Consider the following 23,753-nt stretch of genomic DNA (forward strand, 5'->3'; position numbering starts at 1 on the left):
ACAGGACAAAGTATCTTTGTAGATGTCTACAGAATAGCTATGAAATATTGAGAATGAGGTGAAACAGCTGCAATGCACTCCTGCTCTATAAATAATTGACTTTACAGCAGGCAAGTGGCTAAAAGCTTGTGACTGCCTCCCAAATTGTACAGCAGAGCTGTAGAAAACAACATGATTCCTGTTAGAGGTGCAGCAGAGCTGAGTTTGTTATGTAGCAAAACTGATTGTGTTCTTAGCGATTTCTGTGATTCTCTATAGCCCCACTACAGCTAAGACTAAGTCAATTTGTGCCCAACCAGTTAGGTTCTGCTATGTATGGACATTTGGCTTCTTTCTAGAGTTGTTGAATGAGTTTATGTATGACATGATTCTTTTGCACTTTGATGTTCTATGTACTTAAAAATAATTATGCAGTAAACATGCAGAGCTCAATATCTATCATTATCTATCTGACTGTCTGTCTGTCTAATATTTATCTCATATCTATCTATCTACCTACCTATCTAGCTGATATCTATCTATATATTATCTATCTATCTATCTAATATTTATCTCATATCTATCTATCTACCTACCTATCTAGCTGATATCTATCTATATATTATCTATCTATCTATCTAATATTTATCTCATATCTATCTATTTCACATCTATCTAATATTTATCTCATATCTATCTATCTATCTATCTATCTAATATGTATCTCCTATCTATTTCACATCTATCTATCTATCTAATATTTATCTCATATATATCTATCCATCTATCTATCTATCTATCTATCTATCTGATATCTATCTATATATTATCTATCTATCTATCTATTTCATATCTATCTATCTACCTATCTATCTCATATCTATCTATCTATCTATCTCATTTCTATCTATCTATCTATCTATCTATCTATCTATCTCATATAGCTCATATATATCTATCTCATATGTATCTATCTATCTATCTCATATCTATCTATCTTTCTATCTCATATCTATCTATTTCATCTATCTATCTATATGATATCTCTCTATCTATCTATCTATCTCATATCTGTCTATCTATCTCATATATCTATCTCATATCTATCTATCTATCTATCTGTCTCATTTATATCTATCTCATATCTATCTTTCTATCTATCTCATGTACATCTATCTATCTCATATCTATCTATCTCATATCTATCTATCTATCTCATTTCTATCTATCTCATATCTATTTAATCTATCTATCTATCTATCTCATATCTATCTATCTATCTCATATCTATCTATCTATCTCATATCTATCTATCTATCTATCTATCTATCTCATATCTATCTATCTATCTATATATCTCATATCTATTTATCTATTTAATCTATCTATCTATCTATCTATCTCATATCTATCTATCTATCTCTCTACCTAGTTTGAAAATAGCTCCATAGGAGCAGAAATGTTGCTATACCTAACGTGAGAGAATACATTCACAATGGTTTTCTTCAGTCCTGAGTGCTGCACTGTTGTTTGTTTATCTTTTTGGAAGAATGGTGATCGGAGTTTGGGGCGCTGGCACCAACCACATATTGGCTAAGTAGTGCTGCAAATTTTTGCAAGATCTATCTATCTATCTAACTTCAATCTACCAATGTACCTCTTTGGCTATCTATTGCCTTGAAAAATACCCATATTCCAACTTCTTCCATTTTCCTAATCTTCACAATGGAGAGCTCAGAGCTGGATTAAAGCAATTGTCTGCTTTGGACAACCCCTTTTTTGTTTAAAGATTGTTCCCTAAAACAGGGTGTCCTGCTGCTTTGACCCCCCACCCCCTCCAGGGATCAGCTTTGATCTGTTAGGAACTCAAGCAGCAAGTGTTCAATTTCCCAAAGGGGAAATGAAGCATTACAATGATGGGTCCTCCAGAGTGGAAGATACACGTTATAGCAGCTTTCTGCACTAATTGACAATACATCTGAATACAGGGTGCCCATTAAATAATTTTACATGCCTTAAAATGGGCTTTCCTACCTAGACAATCTCATTCTGCCTTTAATCTTTAAACCTGGAGTCTATAAGCAATAGGAAACCATTGACCACCTTCTATAGGAAACCATTGACCACCTGCTATAGGAAACCATTGACCATCCTTAGACTGCTGCTGTATTTCAGATTTGTGTACACTGGTATGGATGAAGAAGAGTGTGGTAAATAAGGGTTAACCACAGCTTACATGAAATATTAGGTTTTGATAGAGTTAGTCTATAATGATAGTGTATGCCTTGTACTCTTATGTGATGCCTTTCCTTTACTGAGGATTCAGCAGCCACTTTCCTCTGAATAGCACCCTGTATTTATTCCATAATAAACCAGCCTACTACATCCCTTAAATAGAAGTTTATCCTATAAATCCTATATTATCATGAGTATCTAAGTATAACAGTAATATCAAGAGATGTATGTAATATCAAGAGTTTTAACCTCCTTCATTGTGCTTCCATAAAAATAAGCTACATTCAAATTAAAAAATCTTTTAACTTTTTACGTATCTACCCATCTAATATCTATTAGACTCTATTATTTTTTACTCCTTAGAATCATACTAGTAGCTATTAGTCATGTACAGTCATGACCATAAATGTTGGCACCCATGAAATTTTTCAAGAAAAGAAAGTATTTCTCACTGAAAATGATTGCAGTAACACATGTTTTGCTATACACATGTTTATTCCCTTTGTGTGTATTGGAACTAAACCAAAAAAAGGAGGGGAAAAAAAGCAAATTGGATATAATGTCACACCAAACTCAAAAAATGGGCTGCACAAAATGATTGGCACCCTTTCAAAATTGTGGAAAAATAAGATTGTTTCAAGCATATGATGCGCCTTTAAACTCACCTGGGGCAAGTAACAGGTGTGGGCAATATAAATATCGCACCTGAAAGCAGATAAAAAGGAGAGAAGTTCACTTAGTCTATGCATTTTGTGTCTGTGTGTGCCACACTAAGCATGGACAACAGAAAGAGGAGAAGAGAACTGTCTGAGGACTTGAGAACCAAAATTGTGGAAAAATATCAACATTCTCAAGGTTACAAGTCCATCTCCAGAGATCTAGATTTGCCTTTGTCCACCGTGCGTAACATTGGCAAGGGGTTTGAAACCCATGGCACTTTAGCTAATCTCCCTGGGCGTGGATGGAAGAGAAAAATTGATGAAAGGTGTCAACGCAGGATAGTCTGGATGGTGGTTAAGCAGCCCCAAACAAGTTCCAAAGATATACAAGCAGTCCTGCAGGCTCAGGGAGCATCAGTGTCACCGCGAACTATCCGTCGACAATATAACTAAAATAAAACGCTATGGCAGGAGACCCAGGAGGACCCCGCTGCTAACACAGAGACATAAAAAAGCAAGATTACATTTTGCCAAAATGAACTTGAGTAAGCCAAAATCCTTCTAGGAAAACATCCTGTGGACAGATGAGACCAATATAGAGCTTTTTGGTGAAGCACATCATTCTACTGATTACTGAAAATGGAATGACATAGAAAATAACTACAAAGAAAAGAACACAGTACCTACAGTGAAATATGGTGGAGGTGCAATCATGTTTTGGGGTTGTTTTGCTGTCTCTGGCACTGGGTGCCTTGAATGTGTGCAAGGCATCATGAAATCTGAGGATTACCAACAGATTTTGGGTGACACTGTACAGCCCAGTGTAAGAAAGCTGGGTTTGCGTCCGAGATCTTGGGTCTTCCAGCAGGACAATGACCCCAAACATATGTCAACAATCACCCAGAAATGGATGGCAGCAAAGCGCTGGAGAGTTCTGAAGTGACCAGCAATGAGTCCAGATCTAAATCCCATTGAACACCTGTGTAGAAATCTTAAAATTGCTGTTGGGAAAAGGCGCCCTTCCAGTAACATAGTAACATAGTTCATGAGGTTGAAAAAAGACCAGAGTCCATCAAGTTCAACCTATATATCTACTGAGTCCCTACTGAGTTGATCCAGAGGAAGGCAAAAAAAGACCTCATACTAGAGGTAAAAATTCCTTCCCTACTCCAGATATGGCAGTCAGAATAAATCCCTGGATCAATGTTCTGTCCCTATAAATCTAATATACATAACCAGCGATGTTATTACTCTCCAAAAATGCATCCAGACCCGTTTTGAACTCTTTTACAGAGTTCACCATGACTACCTCCTCAGGCATAGAATTCCACAGTCTCACTGCTCTTACAGTAAAGAACCCCCTTCTGTGCTGGTGTAGAAACCTTCTTTCCTCTAGACGTAGAGGATGTCCCCTTGTTATAGATACAGTCCTGGGTATAAATAGATCATGGGAGAGATCTCTGCACGGTCCCCTGATATATTTATACATAGTTATTAGGTCGACCCTAAGCCTTCTTTATTCTAAACTAAATAACCCTAATTCTGATAATCTTTCTGGTTACTGTAGTCCTTCCATTCCCCGTATTACCCTGGTTGCCCATCTTTGAACCCTCTCCAGCTCCACTAGATCTTTCTTGTACACTGGTGCCCAGTACTGTACACAGTATTCCATGTGTGGTCTGACTAGTGATTTGTACAGCAGTAGAATTATTTCCTTGTCGTGAGCATCTATGCCCCTATTGATGCACCCCATGATTTTATTAGCCTTGGCAGCAGCTGCCCGGCACTGGTCACTACAGCTAAATTTACTGTTAACCAAGACTCCTTTTCTAGTCCTTTTCTATGTCAGTCGTCCCAAGTGTTCTCCCATTTAATACATAACCCCAGCCCGGATTTATCCTCCCCATGTGCATTACCTTACATTTATCAGTGTTGAACCTCATTTGCCACTTCCCAGCCCAAACCTCTAACCTATCCAGATCCAGTTGTAACAGTGCACTCTCCTCTATTGTGTTTACCGCTTTACAGAGTTTAGTGTCATCTGCAAAGATTGTTACTTTACTATTCAATTCTCTACAAGGTCATTAATAAATATATTAAACAGAACAGGACCCAAGATGGACCCCTGTGGTACCCCACTAGTAACAGTCACCCAATCAGGATAAGTACCATTAATAACCACCCTCTGTTTCCTATCACTGAGCCAGTTACTTACCCACTTACACACATTGTCCCCCAGCCCGATACTTCTCATTTTATGCACCAACCTTTTATGTGGCACCGTATCAAATGCTTTGGAAAAATCCAGATATGCGACATCCAGCAATTCCCCCTGGTCCAGTCTGGAGCTCACCTCCTTATAGAAGCTGATCAGGTTAGTTTGACAGGACCGATCCCTCATAAAGCCATGCTGATATGGAGTCATACATTTATTTGTATCAAGATATTCCAAAATAGCATCTCTTAGAAAACCCTCAAACAATTTACATACAACAGAGGTTAAACTAACAGGTCTGTAATTCCCGGGGTCACCTTTTGTTCCCTTTTTAAATATATGTACCACATTTGCTATGCGCCAGTCCAGGGGAACAGTCCCTGTTACAATAGAGTCCTGGAATATTAAAAATAGGGGTCTGTCTATAACATTACTTAATTCCTTTAGAACACGGGGGGCGTTTTTGTAGGCGGCACTGTACTTCTTCCTGGGTTACACAGGTGACCTGTACTGGGGAGTTTACCTTATCTTGCTGTATTTCACCTGGCATTTCAGTTTCCTCAGTGAATACAGTGGAGAAGAATTTGTTTAATATATTTGCTTTATCCTGATCCCCGTTTATAATTTCTTCCTCATCATTTTTTAAGGGGCCCATACTTTCATTTATTACCTTTTTGCTATTAATATAGTTAAATAACATTTTGGGGTTAGTTTTACTCTCTTTGGCAATGAGTCTTTCTGTATTTATTTTTGCAGCTTTTATTTGTTTTTTTTACATATTTTACATTTTTCTCTATAGCTTTTTAATGCTTCTTCACTGCCGTCCTGTTTTAGTATTTTAAATGCTTTATTTTTGTCATTTATTGCCCATTTAATGTTTTTATTCATCCATATTGGTTTTCTTTTATTTCTGACCCTTCTATTCCCATAAGGTATATATTTATTACAGTGATAATTGAAGATATCTTTAAAAGTCTCCCATTTAGTGTCAGTATTCCTGTTTTTGAGAACAATATCCCATTTTATATTGTTAAGGGCTTCTCTGAGCTGATCAAACTTTGCCTTCCTAAAGTTCATTGTTTTTGTGGCCCCTCGAGAGATTCCCTTATTGAAGAACAAGTTATAATGTATTATATTATGATCACTATTTCCCAGTAGTCCTTTTACCTGCACATTAGTTACTCTGTCAGGTCTGTTGGTTAATATTAGGTCTAGTAGGGCACCCCCTCTGGTCGCGCTCTGCACCATTTGGGACAGATAATTGTCTTTAGTTATAGACAGAAACCTGTTTCCTTTATGAGATTCACAGGTCTCAGTCTCACAATTTATATCTGGATAGTTAAAGTCCCCCATTATTATTACCACATCATTTTGATTTGCTGCTTTGTTTATTTGCCTCAGTAATTGATCTTCTGCCTCCATTATGTTTGGTGGCTTATAGCAAACCCCTATCAGAATTTTTTTTATTTTTATCTCCATATATTTCTACCCATAATGCCTCCACATTATCATCTCCCTCCCATATATCCTCCCGCAGTGTGGCCTTCAGACTTGATTTCACATACAAACTCCACCCGCTTTCCGTTTTGTCCGATCCTTTCTGAATAGAACCTGCATGCGTCGTATGTCTTAGGGGGGATTAAACTGGCAGAGTCACTGGTAGAGAAGGATCTGGGTGTACTTGTAGATCACAGACTACAGAATAGCATGCAATGTCAGGCTGCTGCTTCCAAAGCCGGCAGGATATTGTCATGTATAAAAAGAGGCATGGACTCAAGGGACAGGGACATAATACTCCCCCTTTATAAAGCATTGGTACGGCCTCACCTGGAATATGCTGTTCAGTTTTGGTCGCCTGTTCATAAAAGGGACACTGTGGAGTTGGAAAGGGTGCAGAGACGCACGACTAAACTAATATGGGGCATGGAACATCTTAGCTATGAGGAGCGATTAAAGGAGTTACAATTGTTTAGTCTTGAGAAGAGACGTTTAAGGGGGGATATGATAAACGTATATAAGTATATAAATGGCCCATACAAAAAATATGGAGAAAAACTGTTCCAGGTTAAACCCCTCCAAAGGACAAGGGGGCACTCCCTCCGTCTGGAGAAGAAAAGGTTTAGTCTAAAGGGGCGACACGCCTTCTTTACCGTGAGGACTGTGAATTTATGGAACGGTCTAGCTCAGGAACTGGTCACAGCAGGAACAATTAACAGCTTTAAAACAGGGTTAGATACATTCCTGGAACAAAATAACATTAATGCTTATGCAGAATTATAAAACTACATCCCTTTCCCTTATCCCCTTACACCCTTCCCTTCAATTCCCTGGTTGGACGTGATGGACGTATGTCTTTTTTCAACCATACTAACTATGTAACTATGTAGACTATAACCCTGTATGTTGACCGCCCAGTCACAGGTATCATCCAACCAAGTCTCTGTTATACCCGCTATGTCATAATTTTCCTCAGACATCAACCACTCCAGTTCATCAGTTTTATTGGACAGACTTATGGCATTAGTCATCATGCAATTCAATGGTGTACGTTTTTTCTTCCTATGAAGCCTATCCGTATTAACTATTCTAACCCCCCCTCTTCTCCACCCCCAGGTACATTACTAAGTCCCCCCTCTCTATCTACACTGTCTTCCCCCCCCCCCTATGGTATAGATTCTCTCCCCCCAGTCCCTAGTTTAAAGGGGTTATCCAGGAAAAAACTTTTTTTTATATATATCAACTTGCTCCAGAAAGTTAAACAGATTTGTAAATTACTTCTATTAAAAAATCTTAATCCTTTCAGTACGTATGAGCTTCTGAAGTTAAGGTTGTTTTTTTCTGTCTAAGTGCTCTCTGATGACACGTGTCTCGGGAACCGTCCAGTTTAGAAGGGGTTTGCTATGGAGATTTGCTTCTAAACTGGGCGGTGCATAGTTGCACCCTCCCCATTGAGGTGCAGCCCGTCCCTACAGTAGAGCCGGTAACCGACAGCGAAGTCAGCCCAGTTCTCCATGAACCCAAACCCCTCCTTACTACAACAGCTTCTGAGCCACTTGTTTACCTCCCTAATCGCCCGCTGCCTCTCTGGTGTGGCTCGTGGTACAGGTAATATTTCAGAGAATATTACCTTGGAGGTCCTTGCCTTAAGCTTCCGGCCTAAGTCCATAAAATTAGAGACCTGGAGCAGTTTACAAAGGAAGAGTGGTCCAACATTACGGCTGAGAGGTGTAAGAAGCTTATTGATAGTTATAGGAAGCAACTTATTTCAGTGATTTTCTCCAAAGGGTGTGCAACCAAATATCAAGTTAAGGGTGCCAATAATTTGGTCCAGAGCATTTTTGAAGTTTGGTGTGACATTATGTCCATTTTGCTTTTTTTCCTCCCTTTTTTGGTCTAGTTCGAATACTCACAGAGAATAAACATGTGTATAGAAAAGCATGTGTTACTGCAATCCTTTTCTTTGAGAAATACTTCATTTTCTAGAAAAATTTCAGGGGTTCCAACAATTACGGCCATGACTGTATGTCATCATTGTCAGACTAACATTTCCCTCCTATGGCTCTATGGGGTAGTAGTAGCCCTAAAGGGGAACTCTGCCCCTAGACATCTTATCCCCTTTCCAAAGGATAGGGGATAAGATAGCTGATTGCGGGGCTCCCACTGCTGGGGACCCCCCACACTCTCCTTGCTGCACCTGGCATTCATTTAGAGCATCAGGTGCAGCTCCGGAGATTCTTAATGTCATGGTCACACCCCGCTCATGAAGTCACGGCCAAGCCCGCTCAATGCAAGTCTATGGGAAGGGGCGGGATGTTTTGAGCCTCTGCCCAAGATCGCCAGTTGCTCCATGCACCGGATGTCTGGGGTGCTGCAGCCTAGATTGCGGGGGTTCCCAGCGATCAGACATCTTATCCCCGATCCATTAGATAGGGGATAAAATGTCTAGGGTCGGAGTACCCCTTTAAGGCACATGCACACTACAGAATTTCCAAATGTAACTGCGCTTTTAAATTCCACTTGGAAATTCTGGTTGCTGTCAATGGGATTCGGCTGCACAGAATTTCAGCAGCGAAGCTTTCAACAGTTGGAAATTTCTCCATCAAGAAATAAACATGGTCATTCTTTTGGTGAAATATCTCTATGGGGACCGGCATTGCCTTTGCAGTCCTAGTGCTGACTGATTCAGTCGGTGCCGGCCGGCCTTGGAAATTACGTTTTGTGTATAGACCCTTAGTGCGTACACTTGTAGTTGTCTTTGTGAATGGGCTCTCCAGTTGTGTGCATTAGGAAGTTGTGGGTCATTGTCGTCTTTTCCTCTGTATTGCACATTATCTATAAAGTATGTTAGCCATGTTAGTGAGTGATTTCACAATGTAACAACAACGACAGGTTGCTATAGTGCAGAGCCAGGCTTCACCTTTACTAGTCGCCTTTCACCTTTCTTAACAATGCCTTCCAGTACCCAGCTACCCCCACGTCATATGGTAGAGCAGAATGGTAAGGCCCACCAGCAGTCGTACAAAGAAATTAAATAAGCTCCTATGAATATCAGAAGTGAAAGCAAACAAGTCTTCATAGATGTCAGTGACCAATAGAAGTCGTAGACATGCAGGGAGCAGTAGCTGTCTTGTAGGAAGGCTGAGAATGAGTTCAACTTCACAACAGGACAAGATAGACTGAGTAAAAATCTGACAGGACAGGAGTAGAAAGTCGAAAGGCAGAGAAACTCCCACACAAAGAATAATACAATACAGGAAAATGGGTGCACTACTGTGGTAGATGTATACAATGACATTGGCTATCCCTCAACGTTGATGTTAAAATTGAGACATTCGCCAGTATATCCTTGTATGAAGGACATACCAGAGCCCGCACACCAACGCCAAGGTTTCTCAAAATGGCGCGGGACCTAACGCTAATCCTACCTGGCAAAACAGGGGCCAGTGGGCAATTACGGCAGCATTTGGTCGACTCAAAGCCTCCTCCCAGGTACCCTCCAGCGTACACATGCAATGGGAGGATTAGTTTATCACGCACAGATAGGATTAGCGTTTGGTCCCACGCCATTTTGAGAAACCTTGGCTTTGGTGTGCGGGCTCTGGTATGTCCTTTATACAAGGATATACTGGCGAATATCTCAATTTTAACATCAGTGTTGAGGGATAGCCAATGTCATTGTATACATCTACCACAGTAGTGCACCCATATTCCTGTATTATATTATTCTAATTGTTACACATAGTTACATAGTTACATATAGTTACATAGTTAGTACGGTCAAAAAAAGACATATGTCCATCAAGTTCAACCAGGGAATTAAGGGGTAGGGGTGTGGCGCGATATTGGGAAGGGATGAGATTTTATATTTCTTCATAAGCATTAATGTTATTTTGTTCCAGGAATGTATCTAATCCTGTTTTAAAGCTGTAAATTGTTCCAGCTGTGACCAGTTCCTGAGGTAGACCGTTCCATAAATTCACAGTCCTCACGGTAAAGAAGGCGTGTCGCCCCTTGAGACTAAACTTTTTCTTCTCCAGACGGAGGGAGTGCCCCCTCGTCCTTTGGGGGGGTTTAACCTGGAACAGTTTTTCTCCATATTTTTTGTATGGGCCATTAATATACTTATATATGTTTATCATATCCCCCCTTAAACGTCTCTTCTCAAGACTAAACAATTGTAACTCCTTTAATCGCTCCTCATAGCTAAGATGTTCCATGCCCCATATTAGTTTAGTCGCGCGTCTCTGCACCCTTTCCAACTCCGCAGTGTCCCTTTTATGGACAGGTGCCCAAAACTGAACAGCATATTCCAGGTGAGGCCGTACCAATGATTTATAAAGGGGGAGTATTATGTCCCTGTCCCTTGAGTCCATGCCTCTTTTGATACATGACAATATCCTGCCGGCTTTGGAAGCAGCAGCCTGACATTGCATGCTATTCTGTAGTCTGTGATCTACAAGTACACCCAGATCCTTCTCTACCAGTGACTCTGACAGTTTAATCCCCCCTAAGACATACGATGCATGCAGGTTATTAGTACCCAGATGCATAACTTTACATTTATCCACATTGAACCTCATTTGCCAAGTGGATGCCCAGACAGTCTATCCAAGTCATCTTGTAACTTATGCACATCCTCTATAGACTGTACTGTGCTACAAGGCTTGGTGTCATCTGCAAAGATAGAAACAGAGCTGTTAATACCATCCTCTATATCATTGATAAATAAATTAAACAACAGTGGTCCCAGTACTGAACCTTGGGGTACACCACTAATAACCGGGGACCAATCAGAGTACGAATCATTGACCACCACTCTCTGGGTACGATCCATGAGCCAGTGTTCAATCCAGTTACAAACTAAAATTTCCAAACCCAAAGACCTTAACTTACCTGTCAGACGTCTATGAGGGACAGTATCAAACGCTTTAGCAAAATCCAGAAACACTATATCCACAGCCATTCCTCTGTCAAGGCTTCTACTCACCTCTTCATAAAAGCAAATTAGATTGGTTTGACAACTTCTATCCTTAGTAAACCCATGCTGGCTATCACTTATAATACAATTATCCCCTATGTATTCCTGTATGTAATCCCTTATAAGTCCTTCAAACAATTTACCCACAATGCACGTTAAACTTACCGGTCTATAGTTTCCTGGGGAAGACCTAGAGCCCTTTTTGAAGATTGGCACCACATTCGCCTTGCACCAGTCCCTTGGCACAATACCAGACACCAGAGAATCTCTAAATATCATGAACAGGGGTACAGATATTACTGAACTTACCTCTCTAAGAACTCTTGGGTGTAGTCCATCCGGTCCTGGGGATTTGCTTACATTTATATCACTTAACTTACCTTGTACCATCTCTACATTAAGCCAGTTCAGTACATTACATGATGTGTTACCAGCACTGACCTGGCCAATGTCAGCTCCTTCTTCCATAGTGTTTATCTGGTGTAGGATTCTATTGTGGCACTTGTAGTCCGCTGCAGGCCTCCTTCATTGTATGCATTTTTATGCTGGGGATCGCCCCTAGCAACGGACTACAAGGGCAGGATCTGCTCCCCCAGCATAAATGCACAACCGCATTTGGGGTTGAGCACCTCCAGCCTTTTGAGACCACGTTTTTTGTTGTCTGTTTCCCACACAAAGAAGCCAAAACTCACACAAATTAGAAAGACATAGATGGCACATAAAAGCAGAGACTAACAAATAAATATCTCCAGCACCTAGGGCTAGTAGCTGGGAGGAGCTGGGCCCACTTCATCTGGGCTGGGCCCAAGGCATCACTTGAAACCAGGCACCACAAAACCTGGCATGGAGCAACAATCTATCTCAAACTAACCCTCTACCAGCAACTGTCTGACATTAAAAGGCAGAGGAAAATGACATCGTAGGACTGGTCTCGTCATGCATAACATGATAATACCAATATAATATCGGGTTAATATTCATGCAATTGTCTTATACATTTTTATATTCTTAAAAGATGTAGATTCAATTTAAGAAGTAATAAAGTGACCAGATCATTATATGGGAAGTTTTCTTCACTTTTAGATGTCTGAATACCATAAGATCTTCAGTGATAACTCCTGAATGCATTGGCAAATAACAGTAGGGAGATTGGGCATACATCATTCAGACTTGTCAAGAAGAATCAAGCAGTTCATGTAAAATGAGCAAGCTAAAGAAGACAAGATTGCAATCTACCAGTTGTCAAGGAACTGGCTAGAAGTCAGGAGAAATCAGGAGCTGGTAAACAGAAGCAAAGACGCAGAGGCACTATGATTTTACTGACAACCCATTCTTCTGGCGGCCTTACAACATTAAATAGCTGTCATTGTAGTATAAGTTGCATAGATCAATTGTAGGCCAGAAAAAAAATTAAAATTTATTGCACCCATATATTATGAAGCATAGGATGAAGCTCCTGAGCCTCATACCAGAGTATATATCACCATCCCTTCCCCAAATGCTGCTATGTACAGTGGTCCCTCGACAAAAGATGGCCCCGACATATGATCGTCTCAACATACAATGACCTCTCAGAGGCCATCGTATGTTGAAGGCAGCATCAACATACGATGCTTCTGTGTGTTGGGGCCATCGCAAAAACGGCTATCCGGCAGTGCTGACTGGCTTCAGTTATTCCGTCGCCATCATCATGTCACCGCTCATGCTGCCCCATCATCCAATAGGGGCAACGCTTGAGCGGCAACGTGATGATGGTGACGGAGAGCAATGGCACAGGGCAGCAGTGACGTAGTGATACGGCAGCAGAAGAGCGGCGAACTGACGGGCCGGATAGGCGGTATCATTGGTACGAATCCCTTAACATACGATGGTTTCAACAAACAATGGTCCGCCTGCAACCAATTACCTTCATATGTTAAGGTAATATTTGGTCTCATCAGACTCCATGGTCAAGGAGCAAAGACAACCTATGCACCTATATATGTTTATACAGTCAGAATGTCCTCTCCCAGAAGGGCTCTCCCTTCCCTCTTACATAAATGAATATAAATTCTTCAATTGAATTGTACATTTTGTTTCCAGCCCTGCTTCTTTAGAGACATGTTTTAAGAAGGTTTTTGCTATTAATATTCCATCAGGAGATGTCTTATAATTATAAACACTTTCTTGATTAGCATGTTTGATATCCCGGTGACAGTAATTTCCAGGTTCTTCAATATCACTTTACTTAAAATACTGTATCTTTAATTAATATCTAAATGTCACATTGAATTATGTTGTCATTTATGCAGAAACCAAAGTTAACTGACTAAGGCCTGATTCTTAATAGCCTCCCAAAAATCTGTTCTCCATTTTATTCTAAATACTGAACAGTGAGCATTTTTCCCTAGGAAGTTCTTCTCTTTTGTAGGTGTATTCCAGGATCTTTTTTTTTATTTGACTGTGCTACAGGGGCTGTAAAGTTAGTGTAGTTCCTAATCTAGTGTCTGTAACTGTGTGTGACGGTTTTCTCACAATTCTTCTGTGATTATATTTATTTTTAACAGCATACAAAATCACTCTTCTACTATGTCTCGGGATTTCCCAGGTTGCAATGTGTCTAGACCTGACATGACTAGTCAGGTGATCAGAGGGAGTCTGTCCTGCTTCAATGGGTGGAGTGACCGCTGGGTGAGAGAGAGATCATTTTGCAACAGCTGTAGGCACTCTGATTAGGAAACACTGATGTATTGCATTGAAGGGATCACAGGAGTGTTTCAGTGGGTGTTGTGGCTGATGTGTGGGAGGGAGGAAAGTGACCTCATACTTACAAACTATGAAACTATGGGATGTGTAGTTTAGAGAACGAATTTCAACAGGAAATACCCAGTTCTGGCAGTTACGTACTACTAAAATCTGAAGCCCGGACCCAGGGTTAATGCCTGACATTACCGATCGGGCTGATGCCCGGCATTAACCATTTAGACGCTGCGATCAAAGTTGATTGCGGCATCTGAAATGGTAAAAAAAAAAAAAAACGTCCTGGCAGCGCAGTGGAGCTGATCGGGGCCATCACGGTGAAATTGCAATGACCTGATCAGCTGAGAGGACGGTGGGAGAATCCTTACCTGCCTCCATGCTGTCCAATCAGTGCTGTGATGCCCCCTATGAGGACTAAAAAAGAGAGTAAAAAGTGTAAAAAAAAAAAGTTAATAAATGCTAATAAGCCCCTCACCTAATAAAAGTTTAAATCACCCCCCTTTTCCAATTTTTAACCCCTTGGGGACAGAGCACATTTTGACCCTATGGACGGGAGCATTTTTTGCAAATCTGACCACTGCCACTTTATGCATTAATAACTTTGGGATGCTTTTACTTATAAATTTGATTCCGAGATTGTTTTTCCATGACATATTCTACTTTATGTTAGTGATAAATTTCCATCGATACTTGCTACATTTCTTGGTGAAAAATTTGAAAATTTCAGGAAAAATTTGAAAATTGTGCATTTTTCTAACTCTCTGCTTGTAAGGAAAATGGACATTGCAAATAAATTATATATTGATTCACATATAAAATATGTCTTCTTTATGTTGGCATTATAAAGTTGACATGTTTTTACTTTTTGAAGACATTAGAGGGCTTCATAGTATAGCAGCAATTTTCCAATTTTTCACAAAAATTTCAAAATCTGAATTTTGCAGGGACCAGTTCAGTTTTATAGTTAATTTGAGGGTCTTAATGTGAGAAATCCCCTACAATGGACCCCATTATGAAAGCTGCACCCCTCAAGGTATTCAAAATGACATTCAGAAAGTTTGTTAACCCTTTAGGTGTTTCACAGGAATAGCAGTAAAATTAGGGAGAAAATTCAAAATCTAAATTTTTTACACTATCTTGTTATTGTAGACCCATTTTTTTTCTCTTCATTTTACAAGGGTAAAAGGTGAAAAAGCCCCTCAAAATTTGTCATTCAAATTTTCTCGAGTAAGAAAACACCTCATATGTGGATGTTAAATGCTCTACAAGCGCACTACAGGGCTCAAAAGGGGAGGAACGACAATGGGATTTTGGAGAGTGAACTTTTCTGTTATGGTTTTTGGGGACATGTTGTTGTTGGTGCAAGAACAGCAAAAAAAAAAAAAAAAGCTAAAAACAAATGGTACACTATTTTGGAAACCACACCCCTCAAGGAACGGAACAAGGGGTAAAGTGAGCCTTAATACCCCACAGGTGATTGACAAACTTTCATAAAAATGGGACTTGAAAATGAAAAATTTTATTTTTAACACTAAAATGCTGATGTTACCCCACATTTTTCATTTTCACAAGGGGTAATAGGAGAAAAAGCCCCCAAAAATTTGTAACACCATTTCTTCTGAGTATGGAAATACCCCATGTGTGGATGTAAAGAGCTCTGCTGGCGAACTACAATGCTCAGAAGAGAAGGAGCGCCATTGAACTTTTGAGAGAGAGAATTTGGTTGGAATGGAACCCCCATTTCGGAAACTAAACCCCTCACAGAATGTAATAAGGGGTGCAGTGAGCATTTACACCCACTGGCGTTTAACAGACCTTTGAAACAGTGGGCTGTGCAAATGAAAAATAAATTTTTAAATTTTTACGGACGACTGTTCAAAAAATCTGTCATACACCTGTGTGGTGTAAATTCTCACTGTACTCATTATTACATTCCATGAGGGGTGTAGTTTCCCAAATGGGGTCACATGTCAGGGGTCCATTGTTCTGGCAAATGGCCTTCAATTCCAGCCAAATTCTCTCTACAAAAAACAAATTTTGCTCCTTCTCTTCTGAGCATTGTAGTGCACCACATATGGGGTATTTCCTTACTCAGAAGAAATGGGGTTACTCATTTTGGGGGGCTTTTTCATCTATTACCCCTTGTGTAAATGAAAGATTTGGAGTAACACCAGCATTTCAGTGAAAAAAATCTAATTTTTCATTTTCACTTCCAACTTTAATGAAAATTTGTCAAAGACCTGTGGGGTGTTAAGGATCACTGTACCCCCTGTTACGTTCCTTGTGGGGTGTAACTTCCAAAATGGGGTCACATTTGGGTGTTTTAGTTTTTGCGTTCATGTCAGAATTGCTGTGCAAAGCAAATCAGCCACCCCTGTGCAAATCACCAATTTAGGCCTCAAATGTACATGGCGCTCTCACTCCTGAGCCATATTGTGCGCCCGCAGAGACCTTTATGTCCACATATGGGGTATTTCCGTATTCAGGAGAAATTGCGTTACAAATTTTGGGGGTCTTTTTCTCCTTTTACCTCTTGAGAAAAAGGAAAAGTATGGGGCAAGACCAGCATGTTTGTGTAAAATTTTTACATTTTTTACACTAACATGCTGGTGTAGTCCCTAACTTTTTCTTTTCATAAGGGGTAAAAGTAGAAATAGACCCACAAAATTTGTAACACAATTTCTCTCTCTGGAGTGAGAGAGCACCATGTGCATTTGAGGCCTAAATTAGGGATTTGCATATGGGCCAGGACAGTCAATGGCTGTCCAACAATGTTGGGAGTTGTTGTTTTGCAAGAGCTGGAGGCTCCATTTAGGAAACAGTGCCGTAAAAGATGTTATTTATGGGGAGGGCAGGCAGTGTAAGGGTGTGTGTATGTAGTGTTTTACTCTTTATTTTTTGTCAGTGTAGTGTAGTGTTTTTAGGGTACATTCACACAGGCGTGGGGTTCACAGCGAATGAATCTCCCACCGAGAATTGAGCTGTGGCGGAAAATTTGCTGCAGCTCAAACTTGCAGAAGGAAACCCACTGTAAACCTCCTCCTGTGTGACTGTACCCTGTATATTCACATAGGGTGGTGGTGGAGAGGATGCCTCCAGCTGTTGCAAAACTACAACCCCCGGTATTCACTGACAGACCTTGCATGCTGGGAGTTGTAGTTTTGCCACAGCTGTAGGCACACTGGTGAGGAAACACGAGTTAAAGGAGTAGTCCGGCGCGCACTATTCTTATTTTATCCGGTCCGGGCTGCAAAAAAAAGAAAACAAACTTTCTCTTGCCTGCCTACGTGCCCCCGGAGCTCCGGTACAGGTGTTCGGTCACCGGACTGTTTGCTTCTTACTTCCTGTTAGCCCGGCACGTCACACGGAGCTTCAACCTATCACCGGCCGCAGCGATGTCCCCCTCGGCCGGTGATAGGCTGAAGCTCCGTGTGACGTGCGGGGCTAAAAGGAAGTAAGAAGCAAATAGCCCGGTGACCGAACACCTGTACCGGAGCTCCTTTGGCAGGCAAGAGAAAGTTTTTCTTTTTTTTTTTGCAGCCTGGACCGGATAAAATAAGAAAACTGCGTGCCGGACCACTCCTTTAAGTAACAGACTGACTCAGTGTTTCCCCACCAGGGTGCCTCTAGCTGTTGAAAAACCACAACTCCAAGCATGCACAATCTGTCAGTGCATACTGGGAGTTGTAGTTTAGCAATGGCTGGAGGCATACGGGTTGGGAAACACTGAGTTAGGAAACAGACTCTAGCTCCTAACCAGTGTGCCTACAGCTTTTGCAAAACTACAACTCCCTGCATGCACTGACAGCAACAACTGGAAAAGAACAGTTTGGAGACCACTGTGTAGGGTCAGATGTTACAGAACTACAACTCCTAGCATGTCTGGACTGTCTGGGCATGCTGAGAGTTGTAGCTTTGCAACATCTGGAGGACCACAGTTTGAAGACCACTACACAGTGGTCTTCAAACTGGGGCCCTCCAGATGTTGCAAAACTACAACTCCCAGCATGGCCATACAGCATTGGGCTGGGCTGGGAGTTGTAATTTTGCACCAGAGTGGTGGAAATGAACCTTCAACCCCCCCCCCCCCCCCCGTCCCCAACTGTCATTGGTCGGTCAGTCATGGCCGACCAATGGCAGGGGATAGGAGAAGGTGGCACCCCTGCTGCCTCACTCCTATCCTTCAGAGTGATCTGTGCTATCCGATCACGCTTATTTTCGGGGTGATCGGTTCACCAGAGACCCGATCAGCCTGGAAAAAACATGATTGGCAATCCCCGACAAGGGGGGGGGGGGGGGGTCTCAGGACCCCCATGGGTGATGTTACAGGATGCCTGCTGAATGATCTCAGCAGGCATCCCATTCCAATCACCACCTGGTGAGCGGCGGTGATCGGAAATGCGGATGGTGTATAGGTACGTCCTTAAGTAATGGGACCCAAGGGCGTACCTGTACGCCCTCGGTCCCCAACAGGTTAAATAAAACAAGTTATAGGGGTCAGAAGATGAAAATTTTAAAAATACAAATTTTGGTGCATGTAGTTTTTTAACCCCTTAAGGATGCAGGTATATTTTGGGGGCTTCCGTTTCTACGCAGTACATTTTTCGTTAAAAATTACATTTTATCTTTATTCTGTAGGTCCATATGGTTAAAATGATACCCTACTCATATAGGTTTGATTTTGTATTACTTCTAAAAAATATCATAACTACGTGCAGGAATCACGCCATCTTCTAACCCGATAACTTTTATATTTTTTTGCGTACGGGCCGGTATGAAGGCAAATTTTTTGTGCTGTGATCTGAAGTTTTTATCGGTAAATAAATACCATTTATATTCATCCAATATATGGCTTACTGATGCTCCAGCCACCTCCAGGCTGTGTTATTCACCAACCACATGGTTTAGTGATGTTGCTGGGCCTAGGACATTACCTATATATGTTTATGGTAGCACTAGGTACCATTCATCTTCAATGGAAATTTCTGAATTCATCTTTTATTCTTAGAGATTGCGAGGCCCTATTGTCTCCTCATCTGCCGCCAACTCCAGGTTTTGCCATTCAGACACTATATGGTCTCCTCATGCTTCAGCCACCTCCAGGCTGTGTCATTTAGCCAATATATGGTTTACTGATGCTGCTGGGTCTGGGCCTGAAAAATGTTATGGTAGCAGTAAATTTAAAAATTCATCTTTTAATCTTAGGGATTGTGAAGCCCTAGTGTCTACTCATGCTGCTGCCACCTCCATGCTGTGTCATTTAGCCACTATATGATCTCCTCATGCTGCCACCACCTCCACACTGTTTCATTTAGCCTCTATATGGTCTCCTCATGCTTCAGCCACATCCATGCTATGTCATTCAGCCACTATATGGTCTCCTCATGCTGCCAACACCTCCACGCTGTGTCATTCAGCCACTATATGGTCTCCTCATGCTGCCAACACCTCCATGCTGTGTCAATCAGCCACTATATGGTCTCCTCATGCTGCCAACACCTCCACGCTGTGTCATTCAGCCACTATATGGTCTCTTCATGCTTCAGCCACCTCCAGGCTGTGCCATTCAGACACTATATGGTGTCCTCATGCTTCAGCTACATCCAGGCTGTGCCATTCAGACACTATATGGTCTCCTCATGCTTCAGCCACCTCCAGGCTGTGCCATTCAGACACTATATGGTCTCCTCATGCTTCAGCCACCTCCAGGCTGTGCCATTCATCCAATATTTGGTTTACTGATGCTTCAGCCAGCTCTAGTCTGTTTCGTTCAGCAACTACCGTATTTGTCGGCGTATAACACGCACTTTTTAGGCTAACATTTTTAGCCAAAGTCTATGTGCGTGTTATACGCCGATAAGCTGCTGCAGTTCAATGATTTAAAGCGGGCACTTTAAATCAATGAACTGCAGCGGCTTTGCAGGTGCAGAGACAGCCAGCGCTGCCGGCTTCTCTGCCCCTGCCTGCCCTGGGGTCTATAGCCCTGCTGCCGGCCCTTCTCTCCCCCTTGCTATCGGCGCCGCTGCCCGTTCTCTCCCCCTGACTATCAGTGCCGGCGCCCCATTGCCGGCGCCGATAGCCAGTGGGAGAGAAGCGGCGCCGGCAATGGGGCAGCGGCGCCGACAGCCAGAGGGAGAGAAGGGGCAGCGGCACCCATAGCCGGCGCCGCTGCCCCGTTGCCTCCCCCCATCCCCGTTTGCATAATTACCTGTTGCCGGGGTCGGGTCCGCGCTGCTTCAGGCCTCCGGCATGCGTCCCCTGCGTCGTTGCTATGCGCTGCACGGCGCGGCGCATGACGTCAGTGCGCCGCGCCGTGCATAGCAACGACGCAGGCTGTCGGCGCCGCTTCTCTCCCCCTGGCTATCGGCGCCGGCAATGGGGTGCCGGCACCGATAGTCAGGGGGAGAGAACGGGCAGCGGCACAGATAGCCAGTGGGAGAGAAGCGGCAGCAGGGCTCTAGACCCCAGGAAAGGCAGGGGGAGAGAAGCGGGCAGCGACGGCCTCTCTCCCCCTGCCTTTCCTGGGGGTGTATCGGGGTATACACGCGCACACACACGCACCCTCATTTTACCATGGATATTTGGGAAAAAAACTTTTTTTATCCAAATATCCTTGGTAAAATGAGGGTGCGTGTGATAGGCCGGTGCGTGGTATACCCCGATAAATACGGTACATGGTTTAGTGATGCTGCTGGGCCTAGGACATTACCTATATATGTTTATGGTAGCACTAGGTACCATACATCTTCAATGGAAACTTCAAAATTCATCTTTTATTCTTAGAGATTGTGAGGCCCTATTGTCTCCTCATCTGCCGCCAACTCCAGGGTGTGCAATTTAGACACTATATGGTCTCCTCATGCTTCAGCCAACTCCAGGCTGTGCCATTCAGACACTATATGGTCTCCTCATGCTTTAGCCACCAGCAGGCTGTGCCATTCAGCCACTATATGGTCTCTTCATACTGCCACAAACGCCAGGCTGTTCCATTCAGCCACTATATGGTCTCCTCATGCTTCAGCCACCTCCAGGCTGTGCCATTCAGACACTATATTTTCTGCTCATGCTTCAGCTACCTCCAGGCTGTGCCATTCAGACACTTTATTGTCTGCTCATGCTTCAGCTACCTCCAGGCTGTGCCATTCAGACACTATATGGTCTCATGCTTCAACCAAATCAAGGCTGTGCCATTCAGAAACTATATGGTCTCCCCATGCTGCCAAAAACTCCAGGCAGTCATTCAGCCACTATATGGTCTCCTCATACTGATGCCACCTCCAGGCTGTCTCATTCAGACACTATATGATCTCTTCTCATGCTTCAGCCAACTCCAGGCTGTGCCATTCAGCCACTATATTGTCTCCTCATACTGATGCTACCTCTAGGCTCTGTCATTGTGCTGCCATGTGACATGTCACTCCTTGTTAGATTTGGTCCTTTGTACCCACATGCCGGGGCCCAGGACACTAAAACTTGGAAGTTAAAATTTCAATTTCAAAATCCTCAATTTCAAAATCTTAAATTGCAATTTCAAAATCTTACATTTCAATTGTCTCCTCATGCTTCTTCCAACTCCAGGCTGTTCCATTCAGACACTAAATGGTATCCTCATGTTTCAACCAACTCCAGGTTGTGTAATTCAGCCAATACATGGTTTACTGATGCTGCTGGGCCTGGGCCTAAAAATTTTTTTATGGTAGCACTAGCTGCCCTAAATCTTCAATTTAAATGTCAAAATTCATCTTTTAATTTAAGGGATTGTGAAGCCCTAGTGTCTACTCATGCTGCTGCCAGCTCCAGGCTGTGTCATTCAGCAGCTACATGGTCTCCTCATACTGATGCCACCTCCAGGCTCTGTCATTGTGCTGCCATGGGACATGTGACTCCTTGTTAGATTAGTTTGTTTGTACCCACATGCCTGGGCCCGGGACACTTAAACTTCAGAGTTAAAAATTCAATTTCAAAATCTTAAATTTCTATTTCAAAATCTTAAATTTCAATGGTCTCTTCATGCTTCTGCCAACTCCAGGCTATGCCATTCTGGCACTATATGGTCTCTTAATGCTTCAGCCAACTCCAGGCTGTGTCATTCAACCAATATATAGTTTACTGATGCTGCTGGGCCTGGGTCTGGGCCTACATTTTTTTATGTTAGCACTACCTACCTTAAATCTTCAATTTAAATTTCAAAATTCATCTTTTAATCTTAGGGATTGTGAATCCCTAGCGTCTACTCATGCTGCTGCCAACTCCAGGCTGTGCCATTCAGACACTATATGGTCTCCTTATGCTTCAGCCACATCCAAGCTGTGTCATTCAGCCACTATATGGTCTCCTCATGCTGCCAACACCTCCCCTCTGTGTCATTCAGCCACTATATATTCTTCTCATGCTGTCATCACCTCCGTGCTGTGTCATTCAGACACTATATGGTCTCCTTATGCTTCAGCTTCAGCCACATCCAAGCTGTGTCATTCAGCCACTATATGGTCTGCTCATGCTGCCAACACCTCCCCTCTGTGTCTTTCAGCCACTATATATTCTTCTCATGCTGTCAACACCTCCGTGCTGTGTCATTCAGCCACTATATGGTCTCCTCATACTGATGCCACCTCCAGGCTCTGCCATTGTGCCGCTCTGCGGCAATGATTCTGAAAGCGATGCCTGTAATCTGCATGTCATTCTGAATAACAGTATTATTTCACTACCCCAACACACTCCATATGCGTGTTAGAACAAAACAAAGTGTTCTACAACCCTATTGAGGCTCTCTGTAGCCCAGAAATAGCCATTTTTAATATAGATTCGCCACGAATAAATTCATATCGCACCAAATTTTTTCCAAAAATTCAGTGAATCAGCCGAATCAAATTTTTCAAAAGTTTGCTCATCTCTATTAACCTCTTAAGGACTCAAGGCGTACCTGTATGCCCTGAGCCCAGTCCCGGTGTTTAAAACGGGGTCACGCCGTGATCCCCCATTACACCGGGTCGGTCCCGGCTGCTAGTCATAGCCGGAACCGTGGGCTAATAGTGCGCAGCACCGATCGTTGTGCTGTGCGCTATTAATCCTTCAGACGCAGCAATCAAAGTTGACCGCCGCGTCTGAAAGTGAAAGTAAATGCTTCCCGGCAGCTCAGTCGGACTGATCGGGACATCGTGATAAAATCACGATGTCCTGATCAGCTAGGACGTGAGCGGAGACCCCCTTACTTTGCTCCGTCACATCCGATCTGGGTTTGATTGCTCCAAGCCTAAGCTACAGGCTTGAGCAATCGAGCCCCTATCTCGCTCATCCATGCAAAGCTATGGCTTTACAGGGATCAGGGTAAAAGATCAGTGTGCAGTGTTATAGGTCCCTATGGGAGCTATAGCACTGCAAAAACAAAAGTGAAAAAAAGTTAACAAAGGTCATTTAACCCCTTCCCTAATAAAAGTTTGACTCACCC

At 42.4% G+C, this 23,753-nt stretch overlaps 1 protein-coding gene across 2 annotated transcripts in view; it reads left to right on the forward strand.

Annotated features, from left to right (window-relative positions):
- The window catches only part of RAB3C (RAB3C, member RAS oncogene family), a 172,961-nt gene that overhangs the window by 1,116 nt on the left and 148,092 nt on the right, over nucleotides 1-23,753 (forward strand). The gene's annotated exons all lie outside the window — the stretch shown is intronic.

This window comes from Hyla sarda, chromosome 1, assembly GCF_029499605.1.
Source record: "Hyla sarda isolate aHylSar1 chromosome 1, aHylSar1.hap1, whole genome shotgun sequence".
NCBI lineage: Eukaryota > Metazoa > Chordata > Amphibia > Anura > Hylidae > Hyla > Hyla sarda.